The sequence below is a fragment of the Rhinoderma darwinii genome, chromosome 5, assembly GCF_050947455.1.
Source record: "Rhinoderma darwinii isolate aRhiDar2 chromosome 5, aRhiDar2.hap1, whole genome shotgun sequence".
NCBI classification, from domain to species: Eukaryota; Metazoa; Chordata; class Amphibia; order Anura; family Rhinodermatidae; genus Rhinoderma; species Rhinoderma darwinii.
Genome location: NC_134691.1, coordinates 229,310,825 through 229,325,376, shown reverse-complemented (window position 1 = coordinate 229,325,376; position 14,552 = coordinate 229,310,825). Strand labels below are relative to the sequence as shown.

Here is a 14,552-nt window from a genome sequence, read left to right as displayed (position 1 = left end):
CGGCCGAAAAGGGGAGTTGCGCCCAAAGTTGCGCCTACTAAGGAGTAGCGTAACGATTCCTAAAAACCTTACTCACCATGGACGAGGATCCATGTGAGATACCGGCTTATGCCCGGATTAAAAACACGATTCGTGTAGTATTATCGGAGGAGAAAGCGACGACCTGCGGCTTAAAATTCGTGGTGGAGACCGTACTTGTTGGTATCTTCAACATCCAGAAGTGAGAAATTTTGGCGGTGCAGGATTACCCAAGAAGGAGGACATACGATATTACTTTCATACAGAATGGAGTATTCCGAGATCTGCTGGCGGCTTATACGATAAAAAATGACCCGAGACTGGACGGTGTTGATTTTTATGAGCACGTTATGGACATCACTAAAATGATAGTTATAAAGATTTACTGCCCTTTTGCCGACTTAAAAGAAGTGATGTCCTTTTTATTCCCTTATTTTAAAACTGTGAAATGTATTGGCAAAGTCATAAATGAGGTTGGTGTATGGACCTCAAAGTGGAGATTCAATGTAACATGTTATAAAGATGCCAATTTTACAGGAGGGATAATGTTGCCGCCAGCACGTTTTAAAATAGGTGATATGGCCGGAGACTTATTTTTCAGGGATGCCTCCATTCTGTAGGAAGTGCCAAAAGTACGGTCACACCAAGGAGTCTTGTGACAGCACCTGTAGGAACTGCGGCAGCTCTGAGCACGAGACCAAAACTTGCCCTCTGGGGAAAAGGTGCCGTTTTTGCAGCCGAGTTGGTCACCTCTATGCTACTTGTCCCCACAGATCTAAGGAGTTGGAACAACCCGAGGACCGGCCAAGGCGTCCCGAGCGGCCCGCAGGCCAGATCACCCCCGTACAAGGAGAGGAACCCCAAGGAGGTGAGCAAGACGAAATGGATACCTCCAGCAGACCCCCCCAAACAGGTGACCCTAAAGAGCAGAGGCGACAAAAACGCAGAGCCAGTGATCAGCGGACGAAAGAGCCCCCCCAGGAGACTGGGGCGCAGGGTAGTTCGGATGAAGCTGATCCTACTGGCCTGCAAGAGATGCTGGGTCAGCCTGTACCTGAGGCAGAGGTCCCGGGCGGAGCGGCAGCGCTCACTAAGAGACGTAGGGCGTACTCGGAGGTGGCAGCGGGGGTGCCGATGGGAGTACCTGCCAGGTTGAAGGCAGGGAAACCAGTTGACGTGCCCCCGGAAGCGACAGCTGAAGGTCCCCCCCTTCCAGACAGTTGGGGGATATAGGGACAGCTGCCTCCGAGGTAAGCGTGGTCCCTGAGACGTCCAGAAGCGCGATTCCTGCCCCTATAGTAGGGGAGGACGCTGCCAAAGATTGCCGAATCTTACCCGTTGAGTCCGTCTGGGACCCATTTTCAAGAAGCGCCTTAGGTATGGGGGGTCAGCTGAGTGACGGGTCTTCCTCTCAAACCTCATCGATGCGTACATTTGACTCGAGGAAAGATGATGATGAGAGCTCGAGTGGGGTGTCTGGCGACGCGGAGGACTGCTGAGGCCTCCTCGGGTAAGATAAAAATAGACTGTCTCTCCCTTTTCCTCATGGCTGAGTTATGTGGTCTTTCCCTTAATGTAAGAAGCGTGCACTCACAGACAAGAAGAGCTGCCCTTTTCAACTACCTTTCTGTTTTTACCGCCTCAGTGTTTTTCCTACAGGAATGCTGCATACCTCACCGCATGAATTATAAAAAATATGAGGAAGACTGGAGACTCAGACCTTCAGTGTGGTCCGGGTCCAATGAATCAAAAGCCGCAGGTGTCGCCATTTTATTCAAAGGGAACGTTTTAATTGATAGTTTTTATGAAATTTTACCAGGCAGAATTTTAATGGTCTAAGCTTTTATAAACGGTGTTAGATGGCAGTTTTTAAACTTTTATGGTTCTACAGACAAAAAAGAAAGAGCAAAAATGCTAGAAATTGTACCCCTTTTTATCAATGATTCAGAACCACTTATTTTAGCTGGTGATTTTAATTGTATTTTAAAGGGGGAACGCCGGTTCTCTAATTCAGTAAGTCGAAACTATGATAAAACCCCGTCTATTTTAAAAGATATTACAGTGGATTTTAAACTTACTGATGTTTTTAAAAAATGCAATAGGGATCTACCGGAAGAGGACGGCGTCACCTGGAGCAATGTAAACTGCAGCTCCAGGATTGATTTTATTTTTTGCTCTTATCAAATACTGCCTTTTAAATGTGATCTTAATTCTAACGTGTTTTCTGACCATAAACTTTTATATTTTAAAGTTAATTTGAACGATCAAAGGAGAACTCCGAAGAAAGCCTGGAAATTAAACGTATCCCTTTTAGAGGATCCGCAAATTTTATCCGATTTTATCACCTTTTATAAGGGCTGCAGACGGGTAAGACATCCCAATATGCTAATTGTTTCCTGGTGGGAAAAAATGAAAATAAAGATAAGAGATTTTTTTATTAAAGCTGGGATGAAGAAAGCAAAAGAAAAATCTGAATTGTATGCTAATTTAAATACCCGTCTGCAGACCCAATACAAGTTCAGAGAACAGGGTATGCAGGTGGAGAAAGAGATCACCGAAATTAAAAAAGAAATCTCCCAGTGCCTGGAGCAGAGGGGAAAGGAGATAATCTTTCGCTCTAAGGTGAAACATCTTGAGGAAAATGAGACCTGCTCCAGGTACTTCTTCAAGAAAATAAATGATAAGCATACCCTGTTAAATGAGATAGATGGGGAAACAAATACCCAAAACATTTTAAAAAAGGTGCATGGTTTTTATGTGGATCTTTTTAATACAAAACATGTTGATGTTGATTTTATGAACGACTCATTGAAGGAGGTGGATGCTGTTTTAAATCCTGCTTCCCAAGTGTTTTTATTACAGGATATTACGGAACAGGAGATTTTAGAAACTACAAAGAGTTTTAAAACAGGTAAAGTCCCTGGTCCTGATGGTATACCCATAGAATTTTATGTCATATTTTATGGTATTTTAAAAGAGGATCTCCACCCTCTTTTTACCCAAGTTTTTAGAACAAAAGCCCTCCCGGGGTCCTGGAAGAAAGGCGAGGTGTCCCTGCTTTACAAAAAGGGGGACAAAACAGACATTAGAAATTGGAGGCCTATCACTTTACTAAACTGTGACTATAAAATAATGGCAAAGATATGTGCGAACAGATTAAAAGCAGTGATAGGCCAGATCATACACTCCAATCAGGTCTGTGGGATACCCGGGAGGAGTATATGGGATAATTTAAACCTTTTAAAAGATGTGATCAGTGACACGAAAGAGAGAGGAGGTAAAATGGCAATTTTATCTATAGATTTCGAGAAAGCCTTCGATAGAGTGTCACATTTTTATCTTTTTAAGGTTTTAGAAAAGATGGGTATACCGGAAGGTTTTTTACAGTCTCTGAAGGCCTTTTATGAAAATTGTACTAGCAAAATTTTAGTAAAGGGTTTTAAGACACAGGATGTCCTTTTAAATTCCGGAGTGAAGCAGGGGTGTCCCTTGTCCCCACTACTTTTTATTTGTGCGATCGAGCCTCTACTCTGCAGGTTAAGAAAGGATAAGCGGATAAGCGGAGTCCCCCTGCCGGGCGGGGGGGGGGACTAGAGGCTAAAGTGGTAGGGTACATGGACGATGTCGCGGTCCTTTGCAGGGACACCCTGTCGTTACAGAAATCTTTTAAACAGATTTACCAATTCTGTTGCTCCTCCGGTTTTTTAGTAAATTTTAACAAAAGTAACATCTTAAATATCGGCAAAATGGTTTTAATGGACATTCCAGTCCCTGTGTCAGAGTCTGTACAAATTTTAGGAGTCTCCTTCAATGAGTCAAATAATGGTTTTACCAGTTGGGACTTGGTGGCACAAAAAGTCAATCAGAAAATTTGCATGTGGAACATGAGAAAGTTAACAATGGAGGGAAAGGTTTTAATTAAAAAAATGGTGATTTTACCTATTTTATTATATTTAAGTATGGTATTCCCTCCCCCTGAGATTTTATTGAAAAAAATAATTAAAGCATGTTTTACATTTTTATGGAACTCCAGGATGGAAAAGCTCAGGAGAGAGAATATTAATATTACCCAAACCAATGGGGGGGGAAAGATTTCCCCGATATAAAAGCATTCCTTTTAATAAAAATTTTTACTTTATGTCTTAATGCAGTTTTTAAGGAACATTACTGGTCATATTTTATACGTTTTAACACAGGTTATTTTATGAGGAGGAACGGATGGTTCTCCACGGTTTTAAGCTCCCCGTATGCTTTTAACCTTTCTGGCCAGTATAAGATTTTAGAAAAAATTGTAAACCTTTTTAACTTAAAAGACAAAAATATTAACGAAGTAAAAAATAGTAAAGGAATTTTAAAAAAGATAAAAGAAAATGTTTTAGTAGCTCCCATCAGTAATTTTAATGAACAAAAATGCAAAGAAATATGGAAGATGGTGAACGCTAAATATATTTTTAACCCACAGAAAGATCTGGCCTGGAGCTGTGCCCACGAGTGTCTTCCATGCCGGGCATTCCAGCATCGAAGGGGACTGACCAACTCGGCTGCGTGTCCAAGGGGAGGATGTAGAGATGACGAGACAGTCTACCACCTTTTCTGGGAATGTTTTTATGCACAATTAATATGGACAAGAATCCTCCCCTTGGTACAGAAGATTACAGGACTTCGGAGATACACAAGTGATGGCGTTTTATATGGATGCCTGGAATGCCCAACACAGACTCGAAAAATGATGGCATGGAAGATCACCAACTGTGTAAAAGCAGCTCTGTGGGCGGCCAGAAACATTTTATTATTTAAGCATGAAGTTTTAGCTGTGGAAGATATTTTAGCCATTTGTCTTAATGAAATGTACAAATATTTTCTTTTAGATAAAAAACTCTCTCCTGTTTTATGTAGAAAATGGTTTTTAAGTGAATGGAGTTCCATAATATGATGCCAAGTGCCCTCTTATAAATTGTTTTTATTTGACAATTTGTATTTATCTGTATTAAAAAAAACATGATTGTAAATTTATGTAAATTTTTGTTGAAATGTATTGATTTATTGTAAATTTGTTCAAAATTTTAAATAAACGGTTACCTCCTTTGTTGGGGTAGTCAACTCAAAAATCTGTTCTTATCAGTTTAATATCTGATACGTCCCCTATCTGGGGACCATATATTAAATGGATTTTTAGAACAGGGAGATGGAAATAGAGCTTGCTCTGTCCACTCCACGCATTGACCTGGTATTGCAGTATTTCCAGGACCAGTGCACCCTTTCCTTATGTGTTTACTAAAATCAGATTCCAAAAGTGTTGTTTGCGTTTGCCATTGTTTCTGTCTTTCCGAAGGGATCTCCCCTTTTAATCCCATTATTTCAACACCTGTTGGACAATGCATGAGTGATAATGAGCTCATTGATTAAATGCAATTAATTAATACATTGCCACCTCTTGTTGTGTGTGTGTCGTCTGTGTTTCTGTGTTTCCGGCATTTCACATTGGAACAGCTCATTCACCTTCCTTGTCTTCTCTCCGCCCTCCCTTTTAGGTAAGTTAAAGAGCTGCACCTGAGCCAGCCACTGATTGATGCAGCACCACAGTCAAATAGTGGAGTGGAGTAGGGGAACAGCAAACAGCCATTAAAGCAGCCCGCCCGCCCGCCCGCCACAATGGACCTACCTGTGTACACTAGATGGATGTGATGGAATATACTGTCGTCCCTACATTTCAAGAAGAAGTAAGAATTGCAGTTGCAACAAACCCTTGCTTGCCTACAAAGAGAGCAGCAATTTGGATTTGTTACTATGTTACCTGGAAGAATAACAAACTGTGCAAGGATAGAGGTTGTAGGAGCAAGGGGAACAAGTTGTCTGTAAAGTTGGTGGATGCCTATTTTCCATTTTGCAGTCCCTTGTCTCCCTCTTGTGGCCTCCTGGAGGCAACTAGCTGTGCAAAAAAAAAGACAGCCTGGGGGCCGGCTGTTGCAGTGTTGCCCTCTCAGGCAACACTGAGTGACTGACTGAGCCGCACCGTCTTATATAAAGTTCAGACGGAACTTTGCACGTGTCATAGTGGAGCCCTGAGGAGCCAGAGCCAGCTTTCTGACATCATCATGGGGCCTCAGAGATAAAAGCCTGGGCCCAGGCAGTGTTGGTCAGTGCTGCTCAGCAGGCAGCACTGGACTGGATTAAAGCTGATACAAGGTGTGAAGGAACAAGGGGTGGCTGTGGGCATGCACTTACTGCTGCTGCTGCCAGTATTTGCACGGCAGGAGGGCATTTGGGCGTTGCCAGGAAGGCGTTTTTATGTAGATTCCTCCTCTTTCAGCACTGCATTGTGGTGCAAGCAAAAGAAGCAAATCCTGTCTTGCTTCCTCTCCGGCCTTTATTCACCTCCCGCTTAGTAGCTGTGAGTGTGTGAGCCTGCAGGGCCCCATGGAATTGCCTAGGAGTAGGCTGAATCGCTGCAAGGGGTGAACAGCAGTATCGGGCAGGCTCGGGCAACGCGCGCCACTTTGGGGTTATCGCTTCTCGGCCTTCTGGCTGAGAACAAGTGTAGTGCTGGTTACTTGTAGTCAGTGCTGCCTGGTCTTGGTTAGGAGGTGCTCAGGTACCCTCTCTCTCGGCCTCGGGGGATCGTCCAGGTTCGCCTGGACTTCACCCCCGTGCTGCTATTTGGGAGAGAGGCTTAGTCCTGATCAACGAGTTGCGATCCACATACCCCCGTGTAGGCTTCGGCCGAAAAGGGGAAGCTGCGTAGACGTTACGTCACCAACGGGTGGCGTGACTATTCCAAAAGATTCACTATGGATGAAAATCCAGGTGACATACCGGCGTATGCCCGGATTAAGAATACCGTGCGAGTTATTCTTTCGGAGGAGAAGGCGACGACTTGCGGCTTGAAATTCGTGGTGGAGACCGTGCTTGTTGGCATTTTCAATGTCCAAAAGAGGGAGATTTTGGCAGTGCAGGACTACCCAAGAAGAAGAACCTATGACATCACATTTATACAGAATGGAGTATTCCAAGATCTGCTGGCGGCATATGCAGTAAAAAATGACCCGAGACTGGACGGAGTGGATTTTTACGAGCATGTTTTGGACATCACAAAAATGATTGTTATTAAGATGTACTGCCCATTTGCTGACGTAAAAGATGTGATGTCCTTTTTATCCCCCTATTTTAAAACGGTAAAGTGTATTGGCAAAGTGATGAATGAGGTTGGGGTCTGGACCTCTAAATGGAGATTTCTAGTGACATGCTACAGAGATGCCAATTTTACAGGAGGGATAATGCTGCCGCCAGCACGTGTTAAATTAGGAGATATGGCAGGAGATTTTTATTTTTCAGGGATGCCTCCATTCTGTAGGAAATGCCAAAAGTACGGTCACACCAATGAGTCCTGCGAGAGCACCTGTAGGAACTGTGGCAGCTCTGAGCACGAGGCCAAAACTTGCCCTCTGGGGAAAAGGTGTCGATATTGCAGCCGAGTTGGTCACCTTTTTGCATTTTGTCCCCACAGATCGGAACAACCCGAGGTCCGGCCGAGGCGTCCCGAGCAGCCAGCAGGCCAGATCGTACCCCCAGAAGGAGAGGAACCCCAAGGAGAAGGCCAGGATGAGATGGATACCTCTAGCAGACCCCCCCAAACAGGTGACCCAAAAGAGCAGAGACGGAACAAGCGTCGATCCAGTGATCAGCGGACGAAAAAGCCCCCCCAGGAAACTGGGGAGACGGGTAGTTTGGATGAAGCTGATCCTACTGGTCCGCAAGAGATGCTGGGTCAGCCTGTACCTGAGGCAGAGGACCCGGGCGGAGCGGCAGCGAAACACAAGCGACGTAGGGCGTACTCGGAGGTGGCAGCGGGGGTGCCGATGGAAGTACCTGCATTGGCGAAGGCAGGGAAACCACTGGACGTGCCCCCGAAAGTGACAACTAAAGGTCCACCCCCTTCTAGCCAGTTGGGGGATACACGGACAGCTGCCTCCGAGGTGACGGAGGTCCCAGAGACGTCAGCGAGCGCAATTCCTGCCCCTATCGAAGGGGAGGTCGCTGCCAAAAAAGCTCCTGCAGATGAAATATTGCCCGTGGAGTCCATATGGGATCCATTCATGATTAGTGCCTCAGGTTTGGCGGGGGGTCAGCTAAGTGATGGGAGTTCCTCTCCTACCTTCTCCATTTTTTCCGTGGACTCCAGAATCGAAGGTTATGAGAGTCCTAGTGGGGTCTCTGGCGATGCCGAGGACTGCTGAGGCCACCTCGGGTAAGATTATAAAGACTGTCTCTCTCCCTTTTCCTCATGGCTGAGTTATGTGGTCTTTCCTTAAACGTAAGAAGCGTGCATTCTAAGACAAGAAGAGCTGCCCTGTTTGATTACCTCTCTATTCTTACCGCGTCAGTTTCTTTCCTACAGGAATGCTGCATCCCACATCGCATGGACTATAAAAAATATGAAGGAGATTGGAGACTCGGACCTTCGGTGTGGTCCGGGTCTAACGAATCTAAAGCCGCAGGTGTCGCCATTTTATTTAAAGGGAACGTTTTAATTGACAGTTTTTACGAAATTTTACCAGGCAGAATTTTAATGGTCAAAGCTTTTATAGACGGTATTAAATGGCAGTTTTTAAACTTTTATGGTTCTCCTGAGAAAAATGAAAGAGCCAGAATGCTAGAGATTTTACCCCTTTTTATTAATGATTCAGAACCACTTGTTTTAGCGGGTGATTTTAATTGTATTTTAAAGGGGGAACGCCGGTTCTCTAATTCAGTAAGCAGGAACTACGACAAGACCTCGTCAATTTTAAAAGATATTGTTACTGATTTTAAACTCACCGATGTTTTTAAAAAATGTAACAGGGATTTATCTGAAGAGGCCGGCGTTACCTGGAGCAACGTGACCTGCAGCTCCAGGATTGATTTTATCTTCTGCTCTTACCAAATACTGCCTTTTAAATGTGATATTAACCCAAACGTCTTTTCTGACCATAAGTTATTGTATTTTAAAGTGAAATGTGATAACGAAAGAAGAACTCCGAAAAAAGCCTGGAAATTAAACGTATCCCTTTTAGAAGATCCGCAAATTTTAGCTGATTTTATTACCTTTTACAAAGGCTGCAGACGGGTAAGACATCCCAATATGCCCATCGTCACCTGGTGGGAAAAAATGAAAGTTAAAATAAGAGATTTTTTTATTAAGATTGGGATGAGAAAAGCAAAAGAGAAATGCAAATTTTATGCAAATTTAAATACCCGTCTGCAGACCCAATATAAATTCAGAGAACAGGGTATGCTGGTGGACAAGGAGATCATTGAGATTAAAAAAGAGATCTCCCAGTGCCTGGAGCAGAGGGGAAAGGAAATAATATTTCGCTGTAAGGTAAAACATCTTGAGGAGAACGAGACCTGCTCCAGGTATTTTTTTAAGAAAATCAATGATAAGCATACCCTGTTGGATAATATTGAAGGTGAAACAAATACCCAAAATATTTTAAAAAAGGTACATGGGTTTTATGCGGATCTTTTTAATGTTAAAAACATTGACAATGCTTTTATGAATGACTCATTGAAGGAGGTTGATGCTGTTTTAGATCCTGTCTCCCAAAACTTTTTATTACAGGAGATTTCAGAACAAGAAATTTTAGAAACTACCAAGAGTTTTAAAACAGGTAAAGTTCCTGGTCCTGATGGTATACCCATAGAGTTTTATGTTCTATTTTACGGTGTTTTAAAGGAGGATCTCCACTCTCTTTTTACACAAGTTTTTAGAACAAAAGCCCTCCCGGGGTCCTGGAAGAAAGGTGAGGTGTCCCTGCTGTACAAAAAGGGGGACAAAACCGACATTAAAAACTGGAGACCAATTACACTGCTAAATTGCGACTACAAGATAATGGCTAAAATTTGTGCAAATAGATTAAAAGCAGTCGTAGACAAGATAATTCACTCCAACCAGGTCTGTGGGATACCCGGGAGGAGCATATGGGATAACCTAAACCTTTTAAAAGATGTTATTAATGACACAAAGGAGAGGAAAGGCAAAATGGCAGTTTTAACAATCGACTTCGAGAAAGCCTTTGACAGAGTGTCACACTTTTATCTTTTTAAGGTTTTAGAGAAAATGGGTATACCGGAAGGTTTTATACAGTCTCTGAAGGCCTTTTATGACAACTGCACTAGCAAGATTTTAGTCAAAGGTTTTAAAACACAGGATGTCCTTTTAAATTCCGGAGTGAAGCAGGGGTGTCCCTTGTCCCCACTACTTTTTATTTGTGCAATTGAGCCTCTACTGTGCACCTTGAGGAAAAGCAAACAGATACGTGGAGTCCCCCTGCCGGGCGGGGGGGGACTAGAGGCAAAGGTAGTGGGGTACATGGATGATGTCGCGGTACTGTGTAGGGACACCCTATCACTGCAAACAACTTTAAGACAGATCTATATGTTTTGTTGCTCCTCCGGTTTTAAAGTCAATTTTAATAAAAGTAACATTTTAAACATTGGCAATATGATTTTACAGGACATTCCAGTCCCTGTGTCAGAGACTGTGCAGATTTTAGGGGTCTCCTTCAATGAGTTAAACAATGGTTTTAACAGTTGGGACTTGGTGGCACAAAAAGTTAATAAAAAGATTTGTATGTGGAATTTGAGAAAGCTGACTATGGAGGGAAAAGTTTTAATTACCAAAATGGTGATTTTACCGATTTTATTATATTTGAGTATGGTTTTCCCTCCCCCTGATATTTTATTAAAAAAAATAAATAAAGCTTGTTTTACTTTTTTATGGAACTCCAAAATGGAAAAACTCAGGAGAGAGAAGGTGATGATGCCAAAACTAATGGGTGGTAAGGATTTCCCTGACATAAAGACCTTTCTTTTAATCAAATTTTTTACTGCATGTCTGAACGCTGCTTTTAAGGATCACTACTGGTCATATTTTATCCGTTTTAACACCGGTTATTTTATGAGGAGGAACGGATGGTTCTCCACGGTTTTAAGCTCCCCGTATGCTTTTAACCTCCCTGACCAGTACAAGATTTTAGAGAAAATTGTGAACCTTTTTAATTTGAAAGGCAAGAGAATTGAAGACGTGCAAAATAGTAAAAGTATTTTAAAAAAGATAAAAGAAAATGTTTTAGTTGCCCCCATTAGTAATTTTAGTGAACAAAAGTGTAAACAAATATGGCGAATGGTAAATATTAATTATCTTTTTAATCCTCAGAAAGATCTGGCCTGGAGTTGTGCCCACGAGTGTCTTCCATGCCGGGCATTCCAGCATCGAAGGGGACTGACCAACTCGGCTGCGTGTCCAAGGGGAGGATGCAGAGATGATGAGACAGTCTACCACCTTTTCTGGCAGTGCTACTACGCACAATTGGTGTGGTCAAGAATCCTCCCCTTGGCACAGAAGATTACAGGACTACGGAGATTTACTAGCGATGGCGTTTTTTATGGATGTCTGGAATGCCCAACACAGACCCGAAAAATGATGGCATGGAAGATCACTAACTGCATCAAAGCAGCTCTGTGGGCGGCCAGAAACATTCTTTTATTTAAACATGACGTTTTAACTGTGGATGATGTTTTAGCCATTTGTTTAAGCGAGATGCACAAGTATTTTCTTTTAGATAAAAAACTCTCTCCTGTTTTAAGTAGAAAATGGTTTTTTAGTGAATGGAGTTCCATAATTTGATGCCACCAAGTGCCCTTTTATAAGTTATGTGATTTTATCTGATAACTTGTATTTATTATTATACTATTGTTGTAAACCCTGTGTATTTATTGATTTATTGTAAAAATGTAAAAACTTGTAAACCCTTTTTTTGTCAAAAATTTTAAATAAACGGTTACCTCCTTTGTTGGGGTAGTCAACTCAAAAAAATCTGTTCTTATCAGTTTAATATCTGATACGTCCCCTGTCTGGGGACCATATATTAAATGGATTTTTAGAACAGGGAGATGGAAATAGAGCTTGCTCTGTCCACTCCACGCATTGACCTGGTATTGCAGTATTTCCAGGACCGGTGCACCCTTTCCTTATGTGTTCACTAAAATCAGATTCCAAAAGTGTTTTTTGTGTTTGCCATTGTTTTTGTCTTACACATTGCACATCTCCTTTAATCCCATTATTTCAACACCTGTTGGACAATGCATTTGTACAGTCATGTGTGATAATGAGCTCATTTATTAAATGCAATTAATTCATAGATTGCCACCTCTTGTTTTGTGTCGTCTGTGTTTCTGGCATTTCAAATAGGAACAGCTCATTCACCTTCCTTGTCTTCTCTCCGCCCGCCCTCCCTCCTAGGTAAGTTAAAGAGCTGCACCTGAGCCAGCCACTGATTGATGCAGCTCCACAGTCAAATAGTGGAGTGGAGTAGGGGAACAGCAAACAGCCATTAAAGCAGCCAGCCGCCCGCTCGCCTGCCCGCCACAATGGACCTACCTGTGTACACTAGATGGATGTGATGGAATGTACTGTCGTCCCTACATTTCAAGAAGAAGTAAGAATTGCAGTTGCAACAAACCCTTGCTTGCCTACAAAGAGAGCAGCAATTTGGATTTGTTACTATGTTACCTAGAAGAATAACAAACTGTGCAAGGATGGAGGTTGTAGGAGCAAGGAGAAGTTGTCTGTAAAGTTGGTGGATGCCTATTTTCCATTTTGCAGTCCCTTGTCTCCCTCTTGTGGCCTCCTGGAGGCAACTAGCTGTGCAAAAAAAGACAGCCTGGCGGCCGCCTGTTGCAGTGTTGCCCTCTCAGGCAACACTGAGTGACTGACTGAGCCGCACCGTCTTATATAAAGTTCAGACGGAACTTTGCACGTGTCATAGTGGAGCCCTCAGGAGCCAGAGCCAGCTTTCTGACATCATAATGGGGCCTCAGAGATAAAAGCCTGGGCCCAGGCAGTGTTGGTCAGTGCTGCTCAGCAGGCAGCACCCGACTGGATTAAAGCTGATAGAAGGTGTGAAAGGAGAAGGGGTGGCAGTGGGCATGCACTTACTGCTGCTGCTGCCAGTGTTTGCACGGCAGGAGGGCATTTGGGCGTTGCCAGGAAGGCGTTTTTATGTAGATTCCTCCTCTTTCAGCACTGCATTGTGGTGCAAGCAAAAGAAGCAAATCCTGTCTTGCTTCCTCTCCGGTCTTTATTCACCTCCCGCGTAGCTGTGAGTGTGTGGGCCTGCAGGGCCCCATGGAATTGCCTAGGAGTAGGCTGAATCGCTGCAAGGGGTGAACAGCAGTATCGGGCAGGCTCAGGCAACGCGCGGCACGTTGGGGTTATCGCTTCTCGGCCTTCTGGCTGAGATCAAGTGTAGTGCTGGTTACTTGTAGTCAGTGCTGCCTGGTCTTGGTTAGGAGGTGCTCAGGTACCCTCTCTCTCGGCCTCGGGGGATCGTCCAGGTTCGCCTGGACTTCACCCCCGTGCTGCTATTTGGGAGAGAGGCTTAGTCCTGAGCAACGGGTTGCGATCCACATACCCCCGTGTAGGCTTCGGCCGAAAAGGGGAGTTGCGTAGACGTTGCGTTACCGACGGGTGGCGCAACTACCTTCCCACAAATCACCATGGATACGGATCCAGGTGATATACCGGCGTATGCCCGGATTAAAAACACCATCAGAATTATCCTATCGGAGGATAAAGCGACGACCTGCGGCTTGAAGTTCGTGGTGGAGACCGTGCTTGTTGACATTTTCAACATCCAGAAGAGAGAGATTTTGGCGGTACAGGATTATCCGAGGAGAAGAACTTACGACATCACATTTGTACAGAATGGAGTATTCCGAGATCTGCTGGCGGCTTATTTGGTAAAAACTGACCCGAGACTGGACGGTGTTAATTTTTATGAGCATGTGTTGGACATCACTAAAATGATTGTAATTAAGATGTACTGCCCTTTCGCCGATGTAAAAGATGTGATGTCCTTCTTATCCCCCTATTTTAAAACCATAAAATGTATTGGCAAAGTGATGAATGAGGTCGGAGTATGGACCTCCAAGTGGAGATTCCTAGTCACTTGTTTTAAAGATGCCAGTTTTACAGGAGGGATAATGTTGCCGCCAGCACGTTTTAAATTAGGAGATATGGCAGGAGACTTTTATTTTTCAGGAATGCCTCCATTCTGTAGAAAATGTCAAAAGTACGGTCACACCAATGAGTTATGCGATAGCACCTGTAGGAACTGCGGCAGCTCTGAGCACGAGGCCAAAACTTGCCCTCTGGGGAAAAGGTGTCGATTTTGCAGCCGAGTTGGTCATCTTTTTGCTACTTGTCCCCACAGATTACAAGAGTCGGAACAACCCGAGGCCCGGCCGAGGCGTCCAAAGCAGCCAGCAGGCCAGACCACGGCCCCACAAGGAGAGGAACCCCAAGGAGATGTAAATGATGAGATGGATACCTCCAGCAGACCCCCCCAAACAGGTGACCCCAAAGAGCAGAGGCGGCAGAAGCGAAGAGCCAGTGATCAGCGGACGAAAAAGCCCCCTCAGGAAACTGAGGAGATGGGTAGTTCGGATGAAGCTGATCCGCCTGGACCGCAAGAGATGCTGGGTCTGCCTGTACC

The 14,552-nt window shown here is 43.9% G+C and overlaps 2 non-coding genes across 2 annotated transcripts; both read left to right on the top strand.

The window, feature by feature from the left end:
* The first annotated feature begins 5,093 nt into the window (after positions 1 to 5,093).
* On the top strand, positions 5,094 to 5,279 carry LOC142653719 (U2 spliceosomal RNA). The gene has a single exon (XR_012848636.1). It is a non-coding gene; the product is annotated as a U2 spliceosomal RNA (small nuclear RNA).
* Positions 5,280 to 11,837: 6,558 nt separating this feature from the next.
* Positions 11,838 to 12,025, top strand: LOC142654009 (U2 spliceosomal RNA). Its single transcript, XR_012848826.1, has one exon. It is a non-coding gene; the product is annotated as a U2 spliceosomal RNA (small nuclear RNA).
* Positions 12,026 to 14,552: the final 2,527 nt, after the last annotated feature.